The 14,008-nt window shown below is 36.3% G+C and overlaps 1 pseudogene; it reads right to left on the reverse strand.

Annotated features, from left to right (window-relative positions):
* Positions 1 to 3,143: 3,143 nt before the first annotated feature.
* LOC125920291 (transcription factor BTF3-like) overlaps positions 3,144 to 14,008 on the reverse strand; it is a 37,975-nt pseudogene continuing 27,110 nt past the window's right edge.

Raw genomic sequence — 14,008 nt, forward strand, 5'->3', positions numbered from 1 at the left:
GAACCCTTCTTGATTCCTGCTAAATATCTGGGTGTTTAATTCTTCAGCCTAGGGGGGCAAGTTTGAGAACTGAGGAGAATTTATTATGGGTGCGTGGGATCAGCACAGACTGGCTATTGGAAAATAGTACACAAGTAGCAGAGGAACTTTTTTCATTGGTGCAGGTATTATGTGTCTCGGCTGAAGAACAGACGATTGCTGAAGGATAGGAGGACTTTTAATCCGAGTGCTAGTCTGCTAATACTTGATTAAGTGTGGGCTATTAAACAGACATACTTTGATTGCAAGTTCTATTCATTTTTCTGGTGGTTCAGAGTCTAGTTATGAAAAATAATGGACAGGCTTACAACTCCAGCCCAGTATGAGAAAGTTTTTAAAAATATACTCAGAAAATATTATTAGAGGTTAGAAGCTAGTGTGAGTTTAAGAGAGTTTCCTAGAGGAGGTGACATCCAAGATCAGGAATCAAGCTGAGAATTGATTATAATTGTGCAGTATAAGAAAGAAAGGAAGGAAATTTCAGGCATGTCTAAAAAAGTAAACATACAAGAGAAGGGATGCATAAAGGGACAAGATAGATGAGATAGCATTGAAAGTAGTTAAAAAGGCAGGCATGTAAGGTGAAAAGATTTGATTACCTGCAGCCAGGTAAAGAGAAGAGAGAGAAAAAAATTAAAGTTTGTTGTTGGTTTTATTTTATTTTATTTATTTACTTTTTTGCCAAGTTACTTGTACTGCTGTCTTTAAAATTAGAATCTAACCACTTCTTTTATTAAATTGACAGAAGCAGTTGTTTGGGATCTGTATTAACACAATCCAAATCTTTGGACAGTTAAGATTCTGGTGCCGTTGAACTTGGGCTAATTAAAACCAATAGCTGCCAGCAGGTTCATTAATCCTGATCTGTTTATAGATCCATTGTAAGGAATGATCATTTATTATCTTAAGACCCTGTGCCTTCTGATAATTATTGTGTAAAAATATGGACAGAGAGTGCCCATTGGCAAGAAATGTTAATCTTTTCAATTCATACTTGGAGTACTTGTAGAACCCAAGCATATTATCCCTCATTGAGAGGCAGGAGTGACCAGTTGGTTTAAACCAAGGAGACCTCTGTATAAATTAATAGATGTTTTAGTTGAAAGTAGTTGTCAACATGACCTTAATTAGTATATTTGCTAATAGTTGTTCTATTGAGGTAATATGCCAAGATCTAACCTAGGTATGAAGAAATAAATGGAGGCTTTAAAGTTAGGCTTAAATTGAAATCCCAGGTTGGACCTCATGATATTCAGTCTTGTGTAAGTCATTGGGTTGCTCAAAAGTGAGAATCATATTCCCACATGAGGTGCAGGTAACCAGTATTTGGCATCTAGCATGTGCTCAATGAAAATATGCCTTTATAGAAAGTGCATTCTCTTTGAGAAATGTGTATGTGTGTGTGTGTTTGTGTGTTCAACGCCTGTGCACACATGTGTGCTTGAATTTATGAACACAGTGATAGAAGTATTATTGACTTATTGACTAAATCTCATTTGTGTTGATTATGAGGTAATTCTGGCCATGCTGTCTACAACCAGAAAAAAAAGGACTTTAAATCAATTTTTATATTGAAATCATCATGTTGCGTATATATCACACAGCTTCTAAAAGAATTATACCTAATAGGCCCATTCTATGAGATTCCTCATTTAGTTATCTTGCCATAAGTTTTGTCACTCATTTATTAAAACAGGCATCCTGGGAGTTCCTTTGCTGTACTCTATTGAGACTTTTCTGTAGATTAGGTGGACTTTTGTTATCACCTATCTAACAAAAAGTCACAGGCCAAAAGTAGTGCAGCCATACAATCTGGCTTAGAACTTTGAGGCCTCTGTTACTATCATTACTGATTTTTTTTTTTTTTTTTTACTTTTTCCTTAAAATCTACGGGAAGTATTCAGTCACAGGCCCTAATGTGTTCCAACTCTTCATTGGAAAATATTATCTCACTTATAGTTTCTCTCAGCACCTTCTTGAGCATCATTATCTTCAACTTAGTTGTAGTCTTATTGCTTGCTTAGGTCAAAGAAATGGGTGAGATGTATTATGTCAAGGGAACAGCGCTTAAGAGTCAATATATGTATTGCCATGCTCCCTTCTTCGTGCCATGGTGATCATCCAGATGGTAGTGTATACCACACCAGGCATGTCTGATACGTAGCATGGGTAAGATGAATGAATGAATGTTATTTTCAGTGATTGTAATGTACAGATTCTTTGTTAGTGCATTATAATCTGACCTATCCTGACTGAAACATGAATGATTGGCTGAAGGTTGTGCCAGCCATCAGTTTCACGATGACATAGCTTGGTTATATCAGAACATTAGAAAACTATGCACAGATACGTATCCTTTTTATACGAGGAAAGATGTGCTTCTATTGCAGTGTATTCTGGTATGACGCCATTGACCTATAAGCATATTTATACGTTCGTAAGCAAAGACTCCGTGAGGCTCACCATGCTAGTAGTGTGTTCCAAAAACAAAAAGGTCTTCCCCAGCACAGCGCTTTTCTCAAATGCAATGAAATTTGTTTTATGACATTCCCAGTCAGAATGCAAATCTAATGGCCGAATAATTTTTGTTTTCTCCCTTTTTATATTTTAATGTTTCATTTTTTTGTTTGTTTACTAGGCAAATAACCTTATTAACATTGTCCCAAACTTTACTCCCAGGCTTCTTCAGCTTAATTAGTTGTAAAAGAGGAATTGTGTATAAGCAAAAACTGAGAAGATCTGTAGTGTCCAAGGGGCTTGGGCTTAAAATATTAAAATACTGAATATTAAGGGGCACCTGGGTGGCTCAGTCGGTTAAACACTGACTTCAGCTCACGTCATGATCTTACGGTCTGTGGGTTTGAGCCCTGCATTAGGCTCTGTGCTGACAGCTCGGAGCCTGGAGCCTGCTTTGGATTCTGTCTGTCTCTTTGCCCCTCCCCTGCTTGCACTCTGTCTTTCTCTCTCTCAAATATAAAAAATAAAACATTAAAAAATTAGAATATTAAATATTAAAATATTGGGATATTAGAGATCTAGATGTTTCCACACCCATGAAGAAAAATTTTAAAAAGCAGCCATAATGTAAAATAGTGGCTCCCAGTAACTTCATCAAGTTCTCTCTTTGTTAGAAGTGGACTCAGTTCAGTTTGCTTCATTCTTGGAAGCTTCATCAAAATTCTCCACAGGATCTAGAACTTCCTCCCCCTCCTCTTCTCTGGTAGTAAGTGGTGCTTGTCCAGCCACAGATTGATTGGGTGGGGCTTCAGCCAGTCTTCTTATTAAACTAGGCAGACTGTCTTCACCAAGTTGATTGAAGATCCTGGGTAGCATTTCTGTCCTGTGATGGTGAAAGTGTTCACTGCCCCAGATGCCTGAACTTCAGGCTTGTGAAGGTGGATCACTCTTCCCTGGTTTTGAACATATGCACTTCTTTAGTACCCGAGATACTGTTTACCCCTAACATCTTTAAAGTGGACTGAAGTTTTTTATCATTTGCTGTCGCCTGTTATATGAACCACCTTCCTTCCCCGAGCAGTTTCCTTTCCCACCAAGGCGCATTGTGCTTGCAGTTTGGCGAGTTTTTCCTGGTTCGTGATAGTTTCTTTTATCTTGTTGAAGCGAAATGGGTACACGTGGGGGACTAGGGGTGGCTCTCAGGCGGTTTGGACAGACCAGCTGACGTTAGGTGCGCACCCGCGTATTGTGCACACTTTTTAAATACCTACCGCCTAGTAGGTGGCCTAGCACAGAATCATAAGTATTTAATTAACTCAACTGTGTCATTTTCACTGTAAGGATTTGTTCATTGTTTGACAGTGCCCTATGATAACCTATAGGAGGAATTTTTCTGGACTAAGTACCATGAATATTCCTAATTTCTCTAAATATCTGATGTCAATTTTGACCCCTTTTGATTGACCTAATATGTTTTTTCTTTTCTTCTTGGCCAACAGACATGCAATCCATTTGAGATTCTCTTCTAACAATCAATGTACACATTATGTGGTTTAACCATAAAACAAATTATATTCTTTTATTGGGACATTTTTCTCTTTGCCTAATTTTTCTTTTGCAATTTTGTTTTATTGTATTATATATATTTTAAATATATACCACATATATATCTACATTTATATGTACAAAACCATATTTTTATATGTTTCTTAACATATATTATCTTTTTTTATATAATGACCATTATTATACTGTACTTGGAAGCTTTTTTCAAATGTTTTAAAATGTACAAAATCCTAGGCACTTTAATTGTGTAACTGTTGGCGTTGTTAGACCATATCATCTAGCTATAAGGCTTTAAGTAGCAAGGGCAATTTAGTCTCAGTGAAATTGCTCACCGCTTCAAGGCACCTAATTAGAAATTAAAATACCTAGGTTTTATTTTTTTTAATTCCTCTCCAGCTCTATCTCAGCATATTTTAATCTGAACTATATTTCTCTGTTAAATATGATTACTGAGCAATGACAGAACTCATGGTCATTCATTGCTCATTCATTACCAGTTTTCATTTATAGTTGAAATGAATACTTTCCTCAATTATATTTTTTAATCAATCCCAATCCTTTCTTTTTTACATAAGAGATATTAAGCCTTGAGAAAATTTCTGCAGAGTAATAAAACCTGTTAGATTAGATTAATATACATGGGCTGTTCAACTATTATTAATTTAGACAGACTTTCATTTTTCCTTTTTTGATTACACAGGACATTGATTTATGGTACATGAAGTAACCAAATTGCACTTTTGAAATTTAAAATTCTAGAGTTCTCCTTACGTTATTGGCCTTGAACTCAGCTATTTTGTCCTTTAAAATATAAAATAGATACCCTTTTTAATTGAAAGGTATATATTGCCTAGTGTAGCAAGTATATTACCTAAATGTTTGCCTGAGATTAATGGGTCATTTTTAATGTCATTAATGTGTGCCATTGAGTCACCACAGAACTTAGCATATCGTAAAACCTTTTATATTTTCTTCGTTAGTCTCATTGTAGTATACTTACAATGCCTAGAATACCAATAGTGTTGGCTTTAACTTTTTAACTTGTTTTGTTGCTTATGTCTTTTGAGTTTTCATTCCAAGTCCAGAAAGAAATGATGTTGATAAGGCTACTGCTTCCTCCCAGTCTGTTGCATGCTGAGAATATTTTAGAAATAGTTGGTTATGTATCTTTAGGAAACTAAGGTGCTCAAAACTGTTGCCCAGGCTCCATTTGACTGACCCTGGGCCCCTCAGTGGCCAAAAAAGAATTTTACTTGCTGGAAAGTCCTCTGTATGCCTAAATGTGAGTGTGTATATATACATAAACATCTCCTCTAAAATATGTTGGACTGATACTCCATCAGAGGTCACATATATTGGCTCCTATAACCTTGCCAGGTTGATGTCCTTAGCTGACATATGCCAAATACTTGTCAGTGACATCCCCAAAATTCATGCAGTCAATACTATTGAGTACCTTTTCTGTACAGCCATTTTCTAGGCACTGGTGATAGTAGAAATAAATATAAAGATACAGCCTGTATTCTCATGAAATCTGCATGTCAGTGGTTGGGACAGAGATTAAGGTTTTAATTCATTAATGGCAAAATTAAATAAATAAAATTTGGAAAAGTGCTACAGAGGAGAAATGTAAGTTGCTATAATAACTAACAAGTGAGGAAGCCTAACCTAATCCTGGAAGGCAGGAGAGACTTCTTCAGTCAGCCATAATGCATAGATAGGATGAGGAGGAAAGGTCCTGATCAGAAAAGCCTGGTAAGTTCTAAGAACTGTGGTGGAGCCACTATAGGTAAATCTGCATTAGAAGGCAAGAAGGTGAAAAGCACCAGAAGTTACTCTTGAGTTAGGCCGAGCCCAGACCCTGTTAGACTTTAGAGGCCATGTTTTATAAGTTGATTTCATTTTTTTTAACTTTATTTATTTATTCTGAGTGAGGGTGAGCATGAGCATGGGTGGGAAAGGAGCAGAGAGAGGGCGTGTGGTGAGGGGGGTTGGGGGGTGGGGTGGGCAAGAATCCCAAGCAGGCTCCAGACTGCTAGTGCGTAGCCTGGCATGAGGCTGGAACTCAGGAACCATGAGATCACAACCTGAGCCAAAATCAACTGAGCCTAATCAACCAACTGAGCCACCCAGGCGCCCCTTGAATTCTTCTTAATGCTAAAGAAATCCAGCACCTGTGGAGACATTAGGACCCGTTAAACATGATGAATAGTAGGTCAAGCATAAAGGGATAATGGTTCCTAATCTCTCAGCTTTGATGTAGAGATTGCAAATATTCTGAGACTTCTTGATGAATGGTAGATTGAGTCAAAATCATACGAGGTCAGACTAAAAGTACAAACAGGTCTCTTTCAGAGACTTTTTAACCCACCATTAGAGTTGACCCTTATCAGCATAAGCATGAGTTTGAGTTTGATGTATAAAAGTCCAGTTTTGGAGCAATATATACAAACTGGGGGGAAATGCTTTGGAAATATCCGCGTGCAGTGTCCTACGTTGCAAATTTCTCTATTTCCTTGTAGCGTCAATAAAGCAGTCCAGCTTGTAAAACAACCCTTGGCTTTTCAGTGTATCTTGCTGTTGCTGATGTGGAAGAGTATAATGGTCACAAGTATAAAAGGCTCTTTTACATTAAATTACACAGAATAAATTTCCCTGCTCAGAAGATGATAGCAGCTGATTTCTTCAATTTACTCACAGAAGATTCTAACACTAAATCTGAAGCTACCACAGAGTGATCTAACTTTGAAGATTACAGTGATGATAATGGGGCTTCTAGTGAACTAAATTAATGTTTATGGCCTTTTCTTTTCTGCTTTCATTGTTGTTGCTGCGGCTACTCCTGCTGATGCTTGGTTTTGGTGTGTGTGGCTTTCTCAGTAGTGTTGGCTTTAAGAACAGAGATAGAATACTCGTGCAAATCAATCAGATTCCACAAAGGCTTACATTTCTGTAGGATTGACAGTGATGTTTAATAGACTATTCCTTTTCCTCCGCAAGTTTTAGTTTTGCTACCAAGTTTTAACTTCTTTTTAAAACTTCCTTGAATACGAAATGATACTAGTCATGGGTGCTTAGATTCTCTTTAAGAACACTCTGTATTTCCTTAATTGATACATATATTTTATATAATGTTTGTATGATTCCCACTGTTTATTATATTTCTGTTGAGTTAAATCCTATATTTTTAGGTTTACTCTCTTTTATTATTTTTTTGATTAAATTTTGTTTTAAGTCTATTTGAGAGAGAGAGAGAACACACAAATGGGGGAGGAACACAGAGAGAGATTGAGAGAGAGAGAGAGAGAGAGAGAGAGAGAGAGAGAGAGAATCTCAAACAGGCTCCACAGTGTCAGTGCAGAGCTCAACACGGGGCTCAATCCCACGAACCATGAGTTTGAGACCTGAACAGAAATCAAGAGTCAGATGCTTAACCAACTGAGCCACCCAGGCACCCCTCTTTTACTGTTTCTTAAAAAGCAAACTCATTATGATTTCTGCAAAACTTCAAGTATATCAGATTCTCATATCTATCATATTTTATGTTATTTTTAGAGATACTACTCGGAATTGTTTTGTTTTCTTTTTCAAAATTTGAATTCTCAGTAAGAAGCTCTTTTTAATGGCTCTTTAGTTTTCCACCAAATGTGTATAACTTATTTAAACTATTACCAGTTGATTGAAAATTTTCACTTCCAGTATTCACCTACCTTTCTTCAGTAGAGCGATAAGAAGAATTATAGAGCGACTGGCCTTAGAATATCAAGTCACCATGCATTACAGCAAATAGGAGAATGGGCTTCCCCCTGTTCGGCAGGAATGAATGAATGAAACTCAGTTTCCTATAGATCATGTTGTGCTTTTCCCTGAGAAGCTTGAATCTGAATTTTCATAAGGACCTGGAAAGCTAACTTACTGAGAAGAATCCTTAGAAAATTCTCCTTGCAGCTAAAATTGACATATACATTGTTTGATGTCAGAGGCCTCCCTGTTTATTCTTGCCAAAGAATGCTTCTTTATTTATACCATAAATAGGTAAAGTGGCAGGGGGCCTTGTCCCTCATTGGGAATACTATCTCACTGTCCACAGCAAGTCTCTTCCTGGGATGGTGATAATACAGTGAATAGTGGCTCTTCCTGTATTTGGTGTTCAGGTTTCCTTTATAAAGCCCTTCCCTTAATTTGCAGGGCATGACATTTTTGTATTCACTTTCCTACAACCTTGGTACATGAATTTTTACAAGCATTTCTGATCGTTTCTCTGAACGACAACAACAACAAAAGAGATGACTAACAAATATTTACAGCATTTTATTATAATTGAAATGCCAGGAAATTTGCTAAGCATTCATGCATGTTCTTTTATTTAATTAATTATTATCTCTTTTTTTTCTTTTCAAAATTATTTTTGATTTTTTAAAATTTTAATTCCAGTGTAGTGAAAATACAGTGTTACATTAGATTTCAGGTATATAATATAGTGATTCAATAGTTCCTTATATTACTGCTTATCAAGATTAAGTGTTCTCTTAATCCTTTTCACCTATTTCACCCATCCCCCACCCATTAATTAATTAATTTGATGGAAGCTTAATAAGCCCATGTTACAGTTGAGAAGACTGAGAATTTAAGAACGTAAGTATCTTGCCTGGGGTCACATAGGTAATTAATATAGAGCTCATTTCTGAGTTCAGCTCAGAAAGGAAGAAACCACACTTCTTTTCTGAAACTGGAGGAAAGGGAGCGCTAGAGATCATTCTGATGGAGTCAGAAGCAGGTGTTCTGGGGTTAAGGAAGTAAGGCAGAGGGAAAATGGGAAGCTCTGTGCAAAGATGAGAGCTTTAAGATGTTTAACTTGAAAAGTCTGTTTTGTCCATTTCAGGTCCACTTCAAGTCAAGTTTGTCACATTCAAATAGACTTGAAAAGTCAATTTCAAGTCCATTTTGGACTTGAAAGCCCATAGCTGAAGAAGAGATAAAGTGAGGCTTATTTTCATATAACAGCAACTAGGGCTTTGTAGGAGTTGTTCAATTTGTCTTAATTTCAGAGTGAAGGGTTAAGATGAAAAGCAAAGCTATCCCCACTTACCAATTTTCTTTTAGATTTAAGGGAATTGGTAAGATATTACTATGGAGAATTATGAACCGTAATACAAGCTAAGGCGGTTGCCATAAATGCAAAATGGGAGGCCTTTGGGCCTGTTGGTGCAAAAATAGTGAATTGGCAACAAGGAGGTAAGTGAATATTTAGATGATGTCTGGGCTCTAAGATAAACAGAGGATGAAAGAATTTAAAGATTGCCTAAAAGACAGAAACTGTGAATGAGAGCCAAGATTCAGTTATGTCAAGGGCAGGCGAAAATTCCTGAGTAAAGGCTGAAGGTGTCCTTGTTCTTAACAACCAGATGGGAAGAGTCAGTATTCTGATTAGAAGTAGAAGACAGACTCCGGGGATGGAATGCAACGTTCGCTGAAAGATATTGAGAAGACAGAAAATATCTTGATGCTTAATTTTTAAATATATATTTTTCTATTTTGAATGCTTTTATTTTTTGAGAGAGAGCCCAGGTGCATAAGCTGAGGAGGAGCAGAGACAAAGGATTCATTGTGGGCTCTGCACTGACAACAGGGAGCCTTATGTGGGGCTCAAACTCCAGAACTGCCAGACTCTATACGAGCTGAAGTTTGCCACTCAATGGACAGAGCCACTCAGGCGCCCTGAGGCTTAATTTAGAAAGGACAATTGTGAGCATAATTCACAGGGTCTTTATATCTGCAAGTTCCTACCTAACTTTCCAATATTTCATTAATGCAGATTTCTGAAGTTACTATTAAACTCAGTTCTCTAATACATAAAATCTTCTAAGTAAACTTTAAAAACCATGATAGGTAACTTCTTTTTTGACTCTGGACTAAAATACAACCTTCTTGGCTGTGCTATTTTAACAAGGAACTAGAGGCTATAATCAACCAAATCAATCTTGGCAGTTTACATTTAAAATTTTGTTATTTATTGAAAGAAAATGTGTCTATCTCCATGCTAACATCACATAGACTATGTATTTTTCACACCTAGAAAAGTATTTTTCTTCTACGTCTCAAGAAGTCACAATAGGAATTGAGATCAACTGTATGTTGAGTGCATTAATTTTGCCTACTTTTGGTTTGATACTTGAGTTGACTATAAACTATAAAGAATTGATATGTCTGGGCAACAGAAAGTTATCTGAAATGATATTTTTGGAGGACCATATGTATCTTTCTTGAATGGGTTTATTGCATTCTGTGATAGCATTCTTCCTTGAGGTTCATTTTAAACAAAAGGGGAGAACCTATAGTAACATCCAATAAAACAAACAAAAAGCAATATTGTAAAAAAAAAAAAAAAAAAAAAAAAAAATTCCAGTTCAAAAGGTAGCAGTGATTGTGCCCCAACCGTTAACAGACTAATACAAGGAGTGATGACCTTGTGGAGTTTGTTGGTGATGAGGTCATAAAATGTGACAAAAAGAGATTGCAGTTTTTATTGTTCCATTGATTTCACCTTTTCCCTTTCGATATGAAGTTGGCTAAAAGACTTTATTTTGTTACTCACTGAGTCTGGGGAGTGTGCAGAGAGAATGATGTTGGTTTCTAATAGGTGCTAACTATATTGAGAGGAGGTCAAGCAAGTTTACATCAAGAAAGAACTAAACTGAAACTTGCATCTTTCCATAAATCCAGGGTGTATGATGAAAATTATAATAGTCTCATTAGATAATATGCACACATCAAGAGCAGATGGGCTTTCAGAAAACAAAGAACTTATTTTCAGGAAATCTTTCTGATTATATAAAGAGACTATATAAAGAAAGGCAAATATAGAACATTATTAGTGTCATAGAAGTGATATTTTGTGATTTTTTTTTTTTTACATATTCCCATTTTGTTACATCTGTTCAGGTTTTCTGATCTTAATCTGTGCTCAGCTCGTGACACAGATTTAGTATAATACATACTAAGACAGAAAGGTAAGTAGGGACAGTTTCTGCCTTAATTTTTTACTTCTACAAACTTTCTACCAAATGACCAATATTTTATTTAATACAACATGACATTTGGACTTTAAGAGCCCACTGTTCAGGAGAAAGAACAAATTCCCATTTTTTTCTTTTTTTTTTTTTTTTTAACTTTTATTTATTTTCGAGTGACAGAGACAGAGTGCAAGTGGGGGAGGAGCAGAGAGAGAGGGAGACACAGAACCCAAAGCAGGTTACAGGCTCCGAGCTGTCAGCACAGAGCCTGATGTGGGGCTTGAACCCACGAACTGAACTGCGAGATCATGACCTGGGCCGAAGTTGGACACCTAACTGACTGAGCCACTCAGGTGCCACCCCCCCTCCGCCTTTTTCTTATTTTTAACTTACAATGAACCAGTAGGGCTGATTTGAGTAAAATTTTAGAAATGGAATTAAAATGTACTGGCTGTGTAGAAGACTCTTTATACTCTCCTGGGGTAGAACCAGTGAGGAAATATTACAACTGTTTAATCTTGAGAAAGTCATTTAATTTTTCTGACTGTTTACTCATGTGTAAAATGAGAGGAATAGACTGGCTTTCCAGATCAAACATACCGTGCTTCTGTGATATGTGATACACCGGTGAGATAAATTCTTTCTTCAAAAATACCAAAACCAATCTAAATAGATGAGTTAAGTCAACTACAAAGGAACATATAATCCACCAGTGTTCAGCTGCTGCCCAAAAAGTAAAATGGCATGGTCAGTAAAGGTTTGAGGACATTGCCTCAAAAGCAAAGAGGCACAGAGAAAATAAATCACATTATTTGGAAAAGAGAAATGAGACTCATCAGGTTTAGTGTATTCAAGACTTCTAGAGTTTTAAGACTGAAGTTCAAACTTCTGGTACCTGATTTATAAAACAAATGCTTTTCTCATTATTCCTTGATCTGTCCTTTCTCAGAAGTTCATATTGAGAACTGCTTGAATGATAAGAATGGATGGTTTTGTTAGAAACTTTATAATAAATTGATTTACTCAAGTAAATTGATTTACCATGTCTGGACATGGTCTATATGGCATTAGTACTAACATGCATGAAAAATTTTCCTTAAAAACTAAAATGAGAGGGGCACCTGGGTGGCTCAGTTGATTAAGTGTCTGATTCTTGATTTTGGCTCAGGTCATGATCACATGATTTGTGAAATTGAGCTCTGCATTGGGCTCTGCATTGACAGCACAGAGCCTACTTGGGATTCTCTCCCTCCCTCTCTCTCTCTCTCTCTCTCTGTCCCTCCCCCCCAACTCACTTGCTTTCTCTCTCTTAAATACATAAACATTAAAGTAAAAAAATAAAATTATAGAAATGAAAATACTTCATTTGTGAGTGAGTGTTCAGGATATCTAAACCAAACTATTCAATTTATAAGTTTACAAAATAAACTTTAACTGAGAGCTTAAACAATATTTTTAAGGTCACATGGCTAGTTAGAAGAAGTATAAAATGGACTATAACCTGTAACCCATAATTCTAACTTGAAGCTAAAAGCTCTTTACTTGGAAAGCTTTACCATGGAAAAAATAGCTATGAGCTTTTATTATAGGAAGTTTTAATAGCATTAAAAATTTTCATGGCTGTATTCATAAAAATTTGATCTCTTTGTCCATTGTATTGGTTGTCTCCAAAACTCAGTATAGAATCTGATATAATCAAACATGGGACAATTGCCTTAAAGAAGTAATAAAGACAAGAACAAGAACTTGTAATGCAAGGTGCATACTTCATGGCTTCGAAACAAAATTTTAAAATCATAAAAATCTGTTGGAGATCCCTATGATTTGGTTACAAGCTACCTTCCTCACATAGTTTATTACCTTTTTCTCCCTCTGTCTGAGCTCTCTACTGAAGCTAAATGTAGGCATCTTCCCTTGCTGTATTCATGCCTTACGTTTTACCAACTATGATCACTAGCCATTTCACTCCTTTGGAGTGCCTTTCTGTTACCATTTCTTGAAGCCTTACTTCTCCTTCAAATATCTTTTCTTGTGCAAGATCAACCATTTCTATGTAGTTTTTACTAGTTACTCCTTCTAGTTATGGTTTCAGTATCCTCTGAGCCCTTAGACAGTCTTCACCATTTATACCACTCTTTTGATTTTTATCTCCCAATGCCATGCTGTTTCTTCCTGAGCTGCAGTTGTTAATGGCCACCCAATATTTCAAGTACTTCTTCATCTAGCTTCAATTGCTCTGAAGTCCCAGTAGTTCTGACTTCCTTTATGGTCAGGTCAGTTAATTTCCTCGAGAAAAAATTTTGTCCTAGATAGAGAGGAAATAAACAAGACAATAAATAAATTTAACTTGATACAAAGCGGACATGCCCACAGCAACTGCAAGTCACAGAGCTAACATTTGAATTAAGTCCTTCTTTCCATCTAATCCTGTGTCCTTTTTCATAATGCCTCATTGGAAATCCATGCCACACTACTACATGATTCTATACTATTGATTACCAATTCTAATTTTGTGGCACCTTGATTGTTTCTAGTTGGTAAGAAATGATTCATGGAAATCTCAAAAAAAAAAAAAACAAAAAAACTCTTGAATTCTTTTCAGTTTCAAGGTAAAGACTGTCAAACCTCTAGAAAACTATACACTTTGGTGAAATGGAACCAAGAACATGAAAAATGCTTAAAGACATGGGGAGGTACAGATAGAAGAATTGTATACCTTCTCATTTTACATAAATGGAAAAGGAGATCCTTTGAATCCCACACAGTTAGTAGCAATTATTTTTCTGAGAAGCCACCCATTTGCTCTTTCATTGACCATTTAATTTGTCATCATCATGATTAGCATTATTAGTAGTAGAATTAGTGATAATAAGATACAGCAGGTGTTATGGCTTGATGATGCATTGGATTACTCTTCGTTATACCTGGTGTTT

This window comes from Panthera uncia, chromosome D4, assembly GCF_023721935.1.
Source record: "Panthera uncia isolate 11264 chromosome D4, Puncia_PCG_1.0, whole genome shotgun sequence".
Lineage (NCBI taxonomy): Eukaryota > Metazoa > Chordata > Mammalia > Carnivora > Felidae > Panthera > Panthera uncia.